Source organism: Scomber scombrus, chromosome 20 (genome assembly GCF_963691925.1).
Source record: "Scomber scombrus chromosome 20, fScoSco1.1, whole genome shotgun sequence".
NCBI classification, from domain to species: domain Eukaryota; kingdom Metazoa; phylum Chordata; class Actinopteri; order Scombriformes; family Scombridae; genus Scomber; species Scomber scombrus.
The window spans coordinates 9,455,043-9,469,749 of record NC_084989.1 but is presented as its reverse complement, the minus strand read 5'-3'; the positions used below and the strand labels follow the sequence as shown (position 1 = coordinate 9,469,749).

The window sequence follows — 14,707 nt, the reverse complement described above, 5'->3', positions numbered from 1 at the left end:
TTTGTTTGCTGTTAAAAATCTACAATGCTTTCAGAAAAGCCAGCTGCTCTGTGTGTCTCTCCCCCTCTGCCCGTCTGCCTGTCTGTCTGTCTGTGCAGGTTATGGATGGTCTGGTCCACGAACGCTCGCTGAGAGCAGAGGCCACATGCACAAAAGCAAAATAAACTGCAGGGGAAGGAAGTGGTTAACATTAACAAGGATCCAATAAGAAGATTAAATGTAAAACGCTGGCCCTGGTAATTGATGTGTTCCTAACTCTGTATGTACGTGTATGAAAAAGCATGTTCGCGTCTGTATAGGTGTGTGTGAGTGTATGTGTGTGTTGTAAATATGTGCTCTGTGTGTGGACATAATTGCTCCCAGATCTGCAGCATAACTCTATGGGTTGATTAGCAAACGTCTCTACTGTAAATAGTTACCACTAATCATGCAACACCATGGCAATTAGCATAAATGGGGAGGGCAGAAATGAGCACAAGAAAGAAAGAATGTTTTTTTTTCTCTGCTGTTTACATTGACAGTGATATAGTTGTAGTTTTCAAAACATGTAATATGTCTTCTATGCTTATCAGTTTTAACCTGGAAATAGCGAGGCTATCAGAAAACAGTCTGGTCTCCATGTTTTTATTTTTATTTTGGACTTGACATGATGGAAAGGAAAGATTATCACACTTCTTGATGGTTCATTTCCTTATCCACCCACTGCAACTGAAAACAGGGGTTTTCTCCTGCTGCTATTCTGTATCTTATAATGAATTTAATCATTCAAATAATAGGGTGATCTAAATTTAATATAGATTTATCTGAATTATTATTGATACAGAGCGGTCTGTTTTTATGTTGCCGGTGTTTAAACTTGGCCGCAAGTAGAATAAAACAGCTGCAGCAGTACTTTAACTTTTGATTGAGTATGTACACTTTGCTCTGTATGAGACAACAATTTCCCACTAAGATTAATGGAGATTACAGTATTTACCAAAATTGTAGGTAAGTGTTTCTCATTCTTGGTTAAGTGAAGAAGTAGTTATACTTCTACTGCACTGCTGTTACAACCATTAACATAAATTCCTTAGAAAATCACTGGAAGACCACTGCAGCATAAGCTTAAGTCACATTCTCATTATTTTATTAATGTTTTATTTTGTTTTAGTGATTGAAAAATGTAATTGAATTCAATGTGCATTCTTGATTTTTTTTTCTCTATTTTTGACAAGTTTAATCAAAAATACAAATGTCATTTTAAACAAGTTGAAATTATGAACAATTATGTTTTGTTATAGCCGAGAGTGAAACAGACATTTGTGATGGCCAACAAATGTTAGATATAGTGTAATATTTTAACAAAACAATGTATCATATACAGTACCAGTCAAAAGTTTGGACACACTTTCTCATTGATGTGAATGGGAAAGTGTGTCCATACTTTTGACTGGTACTGTATCTCAAGCCTAATCTTTTGTGAAAGGTGGTGGTAGGTGTGGATGTGAAGAGATAGGAACTGCGTTTAGTTGTATGTCGCATGATTCCTCTCCACTGCATCCTTGGAAATCCATGAAATCCTTAAGTGTTGAGTGAACTACGTGCAGACTGCAGCTTTTCATTTCAGTCTGTGATACCAGCTGCTTTTCTTAATGTTCATTGCAGAAATACTTGCATTCAAACTACTGCTGTCAACCACTTCCATTAGGGTTTATCAGTTTGTCTCGAAAAACGCCTACATTCACAAGACTGTAAGCTTTAATGCTTCTATCTCTGCGAATTACAAATAAATTGTCTCTCCTCCAATGTAAACAAAATGCTTTTCAGTTCTCATAAACAACCACATAGCATGCTATTCCGTTGCTTTTAACATGCTGCCACTTTCAATGCTGTGTTAGGGTGACAGAAGCCCAAGGCAAAGTTAGAAAGCACTAAATATATGCCATTATGGTTAATAGATTGAACGAAATCCAAGACACTCAGAGATTATCTATTGAGACGCTGTCAAACAGGGACAATGCATGCCATCGTCGTTCCCATACACTCTGCATTACTGTAAACCCATACACCTTGGTGTGAAGAAAAAAGAAACATAAGGAATCAGGGAAAATGTGGATAAAAATAAATATAGGATAAAGATAACCTAAGGGCAAGGCGAGTGGATTTAAGCAAGTGTTTATTCTGTTCAGCATACGTTCCCTGTATACTGTATCCTAAATCCCATGTCCAAAGTACGATGCAGACTGTGTGTAAGGGTATGGATAGTGTCGGAATGTTAATGGTTTTCCGATAATTACCGCTATCTGTATGCTGTAATCCATCATTCAGAGCAGTTATAAACAAAAAATGTACATCTGTTTATTTTCCCGCTGACAGGCGCAGCAGGCTCTGTGCAAAGGTTGATACTGTACAAAGGTTTACCCACTTTTTGAAAAGAAAACTGTGGTAATCTCCGCTTTGAACCGTGACTGGCGTCGCATGATACCGCATCAGTGGGTGGAGAATGGCGGAGACAACGAATTGGAAGGGGAATACCATTTGAAAAAGACCACGTATCGGAAATAGTGGTGAAATTGCGGAAACGCGAATAAACATGACCACCGCCCAGCCAACAGAGGGCTGACTTTTCATTTGAGAAATAGCAAAGTTGCATCGTAGTGCTTTGAAATATTCGATTAAACTGAAACGTATAATGTTAAAAACATGTATGAGTACGGTTAAAACATTTTTAATTAATGACACACAAAAAAGCGATCGTCGCCCTTCTTTCGTTTGGCTCATAGTGCATTTAATTAATTACAGCGATGCAACATTACATCAATGTAATTTATACAGTTCACAACTGTATACGCAGCGCTTAAATAGATTATACTACTTCTATTGATTTTCGTTATTTCGACTCAGTGAAGCCAGTGAGCCTTGGTCTTTACACCACATTTTTAGCTGTATGTAATAATCTCCCACTGATAGAAAGGGAAAAACTGGACATGACATATTCATTTTTAACCTGTCTCAAACAATGGCTTGTCTGCTGCTAGTTGCCAAACTTAACATGTTTAACCTTTTGCACAGGATTGGCCATTTTTGCTTTCAACGCAGCAACACAATGTCAGCCTAGTAGTAATGAAGACAGGGAAATCAATCGATTGATGAATGAAAGATTAGTTTATAGACAGAAAGCTAATTAGAGCCGTTAGGCCACAATGAAGAGTGAGCCCAGGTGCATGGATCCAAGCTCCATAATCAGGATATACTTCATTTGACACCTCGAGGAGCATAATTGAAATAATGATTTTATTGATGTTTTTGGATGTGTGTTGTGAGAAGATGTGTGGCGATGTTGGTCTGTGTGTGATGTATCTGTGCATCATGCATTCACAAACTGCCTTTTTATTTTTTTGTAATTAACACAACTTTTCAAAGTGTTTGGATTGCTTTATCGACACTACTGTCCTTTGATGCTCATGCCAACAGAGACATTCAAATTCAAAGCCTCTTATGCTAATGTGAACATTCCCAACTGCAGCACACAGTCGGGGGCTACATACTGTAAACAGCGTGTGCTGGGGAGGATGATGTAGACTACATGCATTTGTCTCCTTCATTTATTGTGTGATATCCAAGAGGAGCGACGTGTAATGTACATAATGCAATTACATGGACGCGATCAACAAAAACCTGTATGTTCTGCAGAGCACGTATGTACTGTATGCATTGTACCATGCGCATTAACACCTCCCCTCACATGCATGCTGTAAACACTTAATACATTAGACTTGATTATCACTCCCACACACTGAATGACTGACTTCATGCATCCTATTGAAAGTGTACGATTAACTATATTACGGCTGATCTGCAAAACAGGCCTCTTTACCATGAGTAATTGATTTGTGAGAATTACGGTTGTACACTGTCTTTTGCCTATTCATTAATCATACAAGCGTTGTTTGAGTAAAACAATGTAGTGAGTAATGATATTGATGAAGTCTCGCCTGCACACAGTTGTCTGGGGAAATGGAAACATTAAGCTAAACATAGCAGATGTCTCATAATACCGGAATTAAGTGATTAAAATAATCGCCTTTGTGCAAATAATCTCAAACGGCAACATCCGCTCCGCCACAGCTGATTGTACGCTCTTGTGATGCTGAGAAAAGGCAGGAGTGTGCCTGTTCTGTTGCTGCTTCAGCTAATTTCCCATAATCCACTCTGATAAGGCCCCATGGTCCTCATCTACCTATGCTGCATAGCGATGTGATGCACATTAGTCAATTAATAGTGTGTTAAATGACAGAGGTTCCAGTCAATTGAGTATCTCTTGGGAACAGGGTTGCCATTGTCCTACAATTCAAGACAGGAAGAAACAAAGACAAAGACACTGAAGCTACATATGATGAATGTTACGTCAAAGATAATTTGTGTTTCCTTCTTTTAACTGATGTTGTATTATTCTGATTTATGATACTCTTCCCTCTTTTGTTATAATTAAACTCTATATTGCAACTTTGGCCAACATTATTAATACCAATCTATTCAATTCCATGTAAGTAATCTTTAAGTTAGCAGTTATGACTATGAACTATAACTATGAATAACACTTCTTATATTCATCTTATATTCCCATCCCCCAGCCTCATCCACCCCTACTGCCTCAGTCAAGAGGGTTGTGGCCCACATATCAAAAGGAGATCTTTAGAGCCAAGCATTCCCACTAGAGAAAGAGGGGAAAATGGCCCCCTATTATGCGACCCTCAGTCGAGGCCTTACCTCCTGACAAGGGTATTAAAATGAAATAAATCAGCCATTAAGAAGCGGGCGCTGGCAATTGAAACCCTATTAATGCGGCAGGCAGAGAGAGGTAGCCCCGGCGTGATGTGACAATGGAGCACCACAGTGCCCCTTTAATTGCATTTCGGCCAGGTTTTTATTCCCCAGACTGGGTGAGGATGACAGGTGTACGCCAGAGATGAGTGTGGGTGAACACAGTCATACGCTTGCTCCTCGATGCACACGTGGACACACACATGAACACACTAATTATTACAGTGTTTTTAATGCGATAAACCAACAAAATGTGTACCTGCTTTTTCTTTCTGACATTTCATAACCGCAAACAGCCTTTCCTAGCAGTGGTCACTCCTTCAGTCAGCCATCAATACCATTGTCCATGCGTTTGTGGCAGCCAGGCCCCATCAATGTTGCATAGGTTCCTTTCTCATTACCTTCGCTGTTAGACTAGACACTGGGTGATGGATCATAGGCCCGACTGGACCTCATTTGGGTGATGTATCGCTAGTGTTCCCCTGTGAAGTGTGTAGGTGATTATACACAGACACAAAGACAAACACAAACACAAGGCGAAAGACGACAAATTGGTCCCCAGCAATTTGAGTTTCCCACTTATGGTGTCCTTGTTATGAGAAAATGTTGAAGCGAACTATTCTGTCTGAGACACACAAGTTCATTGGCATCACACTGTATATTGTGTATAGTATCCAAGAAGAGTTATGAGTGTGTTCAGATATGAAGAGGTAAGACACAGCTAACATTAAATAGACAAACAGGCCCAGCGAACACTGATGACAGGCGGGGAGAATAAAATGTATGGTCCCCACTTTTTTTTGTAAGCGTGAAATTGAGAAATTCAAATCAAAGTTATTCCTTAAACATAAATGTTGAAAATTAAAACGTTTTCATTGAAATTGTTATAGATTCAAAGCTGTTAATTGTTTTATTTCCTCACTCGCCTTGGCAGAATGTGCCGTAGCAAAAACAAATGAAGGCAACCAGGAGAGGTGTTAGTGCTTATTTGAAATTTCGTCAGGAGCACTCCTTCACCTGTCACTGGTTATTGATATATTCATTAGAGAGCCCTATTCTCTTTCTCTGGTATCAGTTTCTCTTGACAGTAGCACTGTTGACAACATCAGTCAATGAATCACTTTACAATTATGATTGTTGATGGCCCATGACACAAACTTGGAGGGGATGTCATTATATGAACATTAAAGTGATACACAGGGATGCTGGGATGGAGGACCAGGATGCTGAAACCCTCCCCCCACTCCTCCTCTGACGCCTTCATTTAAAGCAAGGCCCGCTCTTGTATGGCTTTATCCCTCAAAATAATGTTATTACTTCAGCACTTTATCAGATAGAGGTTCATACACAGTGGTTTGGGTAATTGCAGATTTGTGTCACGATAAAGATAATAAACCGTGCACGACCATCTGCATGATCGTCTGCATGTTTGTCACTTACTTATTTAGCATGAATGATCTCTCTGTATTAATACCATATTTATGTAGTGTGGAATATTCACACAGCTGTCCAGCAACAGCCTCCACAACATTTTACCTCTCTAGTTAGTTGTTACAGTCTTTCTGTTCCAGTCGTCATTGTCTAGGTTTACATGCATTGAGTAATCCACTTAGGTCCCTTTTAAAGGTTAGATGAAGCTTTGCTTTAAAGACAAAATACATAACTATACAAAGTTCTACTTTAAAATTTGTTTACCAGAAGATCTGGTTTTCCAATAATGCAGCTCATAAAAAGTTAAACATAAATAAAAATGTTAAAAATGTTACACCAAAAAGCTAAAGAGATACCTCAACCTGTGTTATTGAAATCAATTACATTTGCCATAATGCAAAACCTGTCTTGACTTGTTGCATCACTATGTGTAAGTCCAGAGAGTAAGACAGAGTAAGAAGATTGTTTCCACTGGTGTTGTCGTGCTCCTCATGAAAAACACAGGACGGTTTGTACATTCTGCTGCATGTTAAAGCTACTAGAAGTAAGGAAATTGGTTTCTATTCCTCTTCTGTGATCTTCCCAACCACAAAAACGATGAGTGAGTCCAGAAAGAAGTTTTTTTTATTTTTTTTTATTTTGAAGGACCAACATTTGCGTCAACATTTAGCCAGTCGTCACCACAAATGGTTTCTGGTTTCCAGTTTCCCATAATAAGGGAATGAGCGCACCAACCAAGTGTTAATATTTCCAATGTGTTCACTTAAAACCAGGATGAAAAAAGGGGAAGTTTCTATGTGTGTAAACATGATCTGTGTTGTTGAAATATTCACAGGATGAAATTTTTTTGTGGTTTACACTTGATCTCTACATGGGGTCTGTATATTTAGGCCCTGCTATTACTGCTAGTAAAGTTTACCTCTTTGAGAGATAGACTCTCTCTCTCATTGTTCTCCTTCTCCCAATACTCTGCAGCAGTGCACCAACACACAAACAAACGCGCACGCACACACACACACACACACACAGAGAAACACATGTGGCTGGCCTTGTTGCCATAGCAGGCTAACGGGTTGCGGTAGCGGCAGATTTGATTGCCTGCCTGGCGCTGAAGTGAAGAAGAGGAGACAGGACTAAATGAAACTCCATCCATCTTAATGAAACACAATTATTTTCCACTTATTAATCATTGAAAAATCAATATGTCTCTTCTCGGCCCAGTGTCGGCTGGATTTGTCATTTGAGGCTGAGCTGTTATGTATCATCCTCTGACGCCAGGACAGTCATGGGTTCAGTCACCTGTGTCCTTTAGGAGGGAAGGGGGGAGAGGAGAGTTAGAGAAAAAGAGAGAGAGAGGAGCGTAGCAGGAGATAGTGAGACGTGGTCAGATACAGTGATGGGTATTGAATGAGATGCGGAGGACGAAAAGAATCTGAGAAAGGAAAAGTAAGCAGGGGAGAAAGGGAGCGGAAAGAAGAAAGTAATGAATGAAACAGAGAGAAGAGAGAGGGATGAAGGGCTGCTCACTCTGTCTCTTCCCCGCTCTGAAACAAATGGGAACTCATTAGTGGCTGTTGGTGATTGCGTGTTTCTTCACAGATCAATTTACTAAACACATTGTTTAATGGCTCATTATTAAAGTCTAAGGCCTCGTATTGACTGGGAGAAAGAATGCAAGGGTGAAAAATGAAAGGTTTTTTTTATTAAATATGATATTTTTTAATTAAAATGCAATTGATTTCAAAGAAAATATATTTTTTTGTATTTATTACCAACCTGTTGTTTGTTGTGTTTATTTAACAGGACATTGCATGACTTCATCACTTTTTTCAATCATATATTAAATAAATGTACTTCAACCCTGTCTCCTAGATATTACATTTATGTGTGTTGGAGGAAACATAATGCTGACCGGTTTCTGTTTTTATTGATTTAATGAGGAAATAGAATTATTTATATTATATTAAAGAAACATCTATCGAGTCAGATACGTTGATACTGAACATCTCAGTAAAGTGATCAACAATAGCGCATTTTAATTTATTTTTCCTACAATATTTGCTCTTACAATGCAATTTCCACTCATAGTGACTAACAAACGATTTAGCTTTTTTATGGTTATACTAGTAACCAGTATTTTTTAAAGGACTTTTAAGGTTATGGATAGGGAAATATCATGGTCTTTATCGAGTACTAAATAAGTGGACAGTGGCTGGAAGCAAAACGCACTATACCTTTATGGAAACGATAATGTCTGTATTTACTTTATTATTTAATTCATAACCAACTAGCAAACAGCAGAGAAGCAGCAGTTAACTGTGATCCAGACAAAAAAAAACCTGTTTCAAATCGCATGAGTCGCAACATTTGTAAAAGATGAAATGTGTGTGAAAATGCCATTTTATGTAATAATAAATATTGTTGTGCTGCAGTGATGTGCAGTGCTACACATCATATTCTACAGACTTATTAAAACATCTTTGTTTGGTACACATCGCCACAAAGATCACAACGTTATCATTTTGATATGTATTTCAATGAGAATGAGAATAATTATGTAAATTGTATTATTCGCTCTAATATCGTAAATCATATCGCAATTGCAACATCAGTCAAAATAATTGCAATTACATATTTTTCCAAAACTATGAAGCTCCAGTAAAAAGTGTCCCAATCTTATCAATACATTGCAACCGATCAGCTTGGTTATTTTTAAAATAAAGTTAAAATAAAGATATAGAGACCATTCTTCCTACTACACACTGGATAATGTATTATGTTTATAATATTTGTTTTGTGTAGTTTGTCAGTCATTTTCTTAGGATTTTGCTCAATCGCTCAACAGCATGAGAGGAATTATTTATAAATTACAAAATCACAACAACTCACCACTTACTCCAGGTGTTTTTCACTGTTGACAACACTATCCTGCATTTCTGAGATCTCTACACATATAAAGATGGATGTAAATATTTAGACTTCAGAGATGATTTCCAAAATATACAACTTACCTAAGCGCCTATACCTGATATTTAGCCCAATGTCTCAATAGCACAACCTCTACTATTACTAAAACAACTCCTGTGATCATTTGTGTATAGACGTGTGCAAGCAAGCACTGTCGTCAGTCATAAGTAACTTTCTCAAACTCTCGAAACATAAAAAAACCTTGTGTGCATCTCTCTCGTTTTTCTCCTCTGCGGAGGAATGAAATCCATCAATCTGCCATTCATCAATTTTATCGCCAGTTCTCTCCTCCTTGGCCACCCCAAAACCCCAAAAGGAAAGCTTTTGGTGCTGTTTTGAAAAATCGTCCCGAGAAAAAATGATTCCGACCGGCTCAACCCTTTGTTTTCCCTCTCAATAAAGCAAGCGACAAGGCCGGGGCTTGATGTACGAGCGTCGTGGGCGCCTGGGCGTGCAGCAGAGTGCATAAGCAAAGCCATGTTTCACAGCAAACAGAGTGTTCTTTACAGTCACCACGCCACCCAGATGAGAATATAATGTTCTACAGCACATAACTGCTTCAGGTCAATACTTGATTTGCTCCAGCATGTTGTAGAGTCTCTGCTCTGGTCGGGGTCTGGGGATGCATTAGGAGCCCAGAAACAGCACACGGAGCAGTGGGTTTGGGGAGGGACATGAGGTTGGAGGGGGGTTGGAGGGGTGCCTTTTAGTGTTCGGAACTGGGGTGTCGGCTGGGCCACGTTCCCCTGAGTCCTTGAAATCATTTCCAGGTATGTGATTCTGCATGTGTGTGAGATGCATGGCTGTTCTCCATGTTGTATATGAGGACATCATTTCAAACCGATGATGATTAGATTGAAGAAAAAGGAAAAAATGTTCCCCTGTGGTGATCCTCGTGCAGGAAAAAATATTATCTGATCATTATACAAGCCAGGTAGCGGGACAATTAACTCAACTGACTGAGCAACATGCATTTTATATCACTTGGTTCATATGTAGCCTCATACGCATGCATCCCAAACTATGTGCTTACATGTGCAGGTTCCCACCAGGCCAAATGCTCATCAAACAAGGAATCATCACTGACTCCTGTGGGAATGGATACAATCCTGTGGGTTACCCTTGAGCATCTTTGCTATTTCACCAGTATGGGGTAAGATTTGGATGCTGCCTGTGTGTCATCCAGGGACAACAATCTGTGAGTGTCAGAAAGCACCCAAATAATGGATGAGGGTGAGGCCAGTTGCTGAGGTTCCTTAAATATTAATGTTGTTGAACTGCAGTCCATCTCAACCCTGACACAGCGGTGAAAGAAAATCACTTGCCCTTTCAATGAGATAAAACGCTGTAGACATATCTGTGTTCATATGACTCTATATATAGATAGATGAATGACATCATCTATTGTGATGATACTAGTGCTGACCGACACCTTGACTCTGAAGATTTACTGCGAAGTTAAAAAAAAAAAAAAAAAGAAAAAGAAAAGGCCTAGGGGAAGTAGTGGCTCTGCAGGACAGGGTACATGCCATGGGCTTGCAATGTTTTGAATCTAACTCATGAGTTCTGTTTCTTGTCATCCCTTTCGTCTTCCATCTTTATCTGTCTTAGACTATCTGATAAAGCAGGGGCGCCATAGAAATAATGAAAACTGTACATGATGAATTATTACAATAACTCTTGACTTTAGTTTTGCGTTAAAATTTAGCCTCAGGAATATATTTTTTTACATACAAATATCCTGAATAACCACTAATCAATAGAAAAACATGTTTTGCCTAATGTATAACACAGTGTAACATTTCTTACAGTATAGTCACAGAAAAATACATGGAATCATGAAAAAAGCACTAAAATAACAACATAATATCAGATGGTTCCTGCCATTTTAATGCTAAATTAATGAGCCTACTCTGGAACAAGTTTGCCTTCTGGAGGAAACTATTAATTTGTGGTGTTGGCCTGTAAAGCTTTTTTTTTTCCTTTGGCTTTTTTTAACACAGCTTGTCACAGTGGCAGGCTTGAAGCTCGCTAAAACCAAGTGCGGGAGCCTGTTTTTATCGTGGCGCTAATCCAGAGCCCCTGGGTCCCCTTGCCACATTGACCAGATGAAAGGCCTTGCCCAGATGTTTACAGCCTGTGAAAGTGGCAGGGAGCTGGTGTCGGATGCTGGCACAGCGCGCCGACAGACAGAAAACAAGCCAGTAAAGCCCCACGCTGTTTATGTAGAGTTTAGGAAACAGGAGGAAAGAAACCGTGTCAAAGGGAAATGATGGAGTCGTAAGATTTGAAGAGCAGGCAGGTATGTGTTCTGTGTAGGTGCACATACAATACTGGAGGGCGTATTTGTGTGTAGCCGACTTGATACAAAGCAATCTGAAAAATATTAATCCAAATGACTACAAACACAATATAACAAAATGAGTTCTGCTAAATCTACAAAACCCTGAAGAAGGATTGTATTCTGTTTGATCTACACAAAAGTGCACAACGGTTCAGTGAAGGAGCTCAGTTAGTACAGGTCAAAGCTCCCGGAGGTGTAACCTTGACCCCAGTTTGCCAGATGGCACTCACAGTGGCATTGCCATACTTAGCACATTGACCTCTGTGACACTGATGAGAATGGGTTTGTGTGTGTGTGTATATGCCTGCTTGAATGGGTGTGTGTTTGTGTACATGTCTATGTGAATGTGACACCGAGAAGTCTATGCAGCCATGCCAGTCTGTCTAAAGCCATCTGGTGCCCTCTGTCAGAGTGATTTTTATTTAGCTTTCCTATATAAAAACCCAAAAAATACTGTATATGATAGGCCAAAGTATCACTGCCAAGGTCATTTCACAGCAGTGCAGATTCCAGCATGAGGTGATACTTTATTTAAATGTGCTATGTAGCATTTAAGCATCAATAAATTACGTATCATTGCTGTTTGTATAAAAACCAACAAGAATGGCCAACTACATACCACTTTAATACTCTACAGGAAATCTGTTGTAAAACTGTAACTCAAAAGATTATTTTATGGCACAAAACAGGAAGTTGGCCACAGTTGGGCAACAAGAACTTTAACTTTCTGGCTGATGACGTCAAACATAATTAAAGCTACTTATTGATTTACCAATAAATGCCCTAATTTGTCTTTTCATTATAACCAAAAATATGAGCCCTTGTGTACAGCAAAAAAGAAAACAAGTACACAAAGAAACAAATACATAGTAAAATAAGTAAGCAGAGACCAATTATTTTACCTTTTTTTTTTGCTATAGAGAGCAACTGGGTTTATGTATCAGATCAGGTGTCCTTAAAATCTTTCTTTATTTAGAAAAGTATATTGTGAAGTGGTAGAGTCATTGTAGAAATCACATTAACTGCTATCCATTGTGTATTCATGTTCCAAACAACTGTCAGCGCAACAGTGCAATATATTATACAGTTCATGAAGCCAAAATCTCTTGACCTACAGATCAGGGGTTTCAATTAAGTTTTAATATTCTGTTTCTAGCCAAATATTCCAAACAAGATGAGGAGTCTAAAACCTTATTAACCTCAAAGCTATTGACCTGATCTTGTGTTTGAATATTTGTGCAAAGTTTGGCCTTGGGGCACTTTTCTTAAGCAGGGAATTATGTAGATGTTGCCTCATTATTGCAATAATGTCTTGTGTACACCAGGATGCTAATAAACAAATGAATAAGTGGTCTTCTATGACTCGAAACAAAGCAACATTCGCACCTCTTGCCTCCCTTCCACCAACCCCAATTAGAAAGCCTTTCTAAATGAATGTGTTGTGTGGTGCTCGAGCCACGTTGTCTCGTGACTTAATCTGGATTGAGCAGAGCACGCTTTTATTAGGTTACGCACGGCCGCAATGTGTCTTGTCACTTTGCAGAGACAGCGGCCGATAAAATCCGTTGAACGGAATTAGATTGTCATTGATGTGTCAGTGAGATCGTGAGAACAACAGATCGATGACCGAATCACTGCGCGATATGTGGAGATGCAGACAATAGATAAATGAACAAAAGGAATTCAGCAGGGAAAGTTTGAGAAGTTGCGCGCCGCATCAGTATGCGTCTCTCGCACACACACATACATGCACACACACAAACAGCTCTTCTCACACTTTAGCTTGAAGCAATCTCACAACGCTGAACAACAGAGAGCCAGTGAGAAAGGGGGAGAGAAAGAAGCCAAACCAATTCCAATACAGCACTAATGGGCCACATCATGCCAATACAATAAATAATGGCCCTTTCAGCTCAGTCAATAGTGAGTAAATGAAAATTTAACCTTTCATTAAATGTGGTCGTATTATTTCCACCACTTGCTTCCCAGCTCTATTTCCTTCTGACACTTTTTTTTTCACAGTGTACAAGAACCATGTGCAAATGTTATGATGTAGGCTGCACGCTGGTGTTAAGTGGTGTATTGTAACGTAACACACTAGTTTACTGCTGTCAAAAGTTACAGTGTGTATAGTGAGGTCTGTGGATCGTAGAGGTGGGTATCTTTCTTACTATTAAATTACAGACAGTGGAAATGTGCTGGTTATCCATAAAAATCAATCAACAAGCCACAGTGGAGAGAGGTATTATGGCGGGCACACAAGGGATTAAAAAAGCAGTCTTATTACAAAAGCTTTAGCTAATTCCCCTTACAGTAGACTTTTCATATGAAGCAGACCTGTTACTAAATCTCCACTGACTTCTGCAGGCTGTGCTAAGGTATTATTGGGAGAGGAGGCGATAAGTCTCTAGGCATCCTGTCTGGTAGTAGATGAAAAGGCTCTGGGCCCGCTCTCCACTGTGGCCAACCTGCCCTCTTAATTAATTAGCGCTAGCAGGAAGTGCTGGCCCATAGGGGAGATGAGGGCCCTCCAGAGGACTGGACAAGGTGATAATGTCCTAAAGGGGAGACCGAGTCCTGTATGCTCGCCTAGCTAGTGGATGCTCTCCAACTCTCTACAGTCACAATTATGGTCGATGTTTTTGATCATGCATATATCCAGCATCTGCTGGGTAGGCCTCAAATGATTTGGAAACTTTCTATCACATTATGTGTGTCCGCATTAGTGCAGATCACACTCATTTGGTGATAACAATGCATTTAAAAGAATAGTTAGACTTTTTTGGATTAATGTTTCCTGAGTTAGATTAGAAGGTTGCTAACAAATTATGAAGCTACATCCAGCAGTGGTTATCTTAGCTTAGCATAAGGACTGAAAACAGTGGGAAACAGCTAGCCTGATTCTGTCTAAAGGCAAGGAAAATCACCTACTAGCACCTCTAAAGCTCTGTAAATAACATATATCTTGTTTAATAAAAATAATAAATAAAACAACAAAAATGTATGGTTTTAAGGTGACTTATGTGCTGTAATATTTTTGTGACAGGGTACAGTTACTTCCTGGAGTTTTCGTTATCATTATGGAGGCAAGAAGTAAATGGGCTAGGCTAAGAAACGGTCTAAAAAAACCCACACACACACAAATTGTCAACTTTACTTTTT

General features: G+C 39.2%; 1 long non-coding RNA gene across 1 annotated transcript in view; it reads right to left on the bottom strand.

Moving 5' to 3' along the window:
* Positions 1-5,253: 5,253 nt before the first annotated feature.
* Positions 5,254-14,707, bottom strand: part of LOC134002223 (uncharacterized) — a 43,979-nt gene continuing 34,525 nt past the window's right edge. The window contains exon 3 of the long non-coding RNA XR_009927581.1: positions 5,254-5,285. This is a non-coding gene — a long non-coding RNA (uncharacterized LOC134002223). The remainder of the gene's footprint in view (positions 5,286-14,707) is intronic.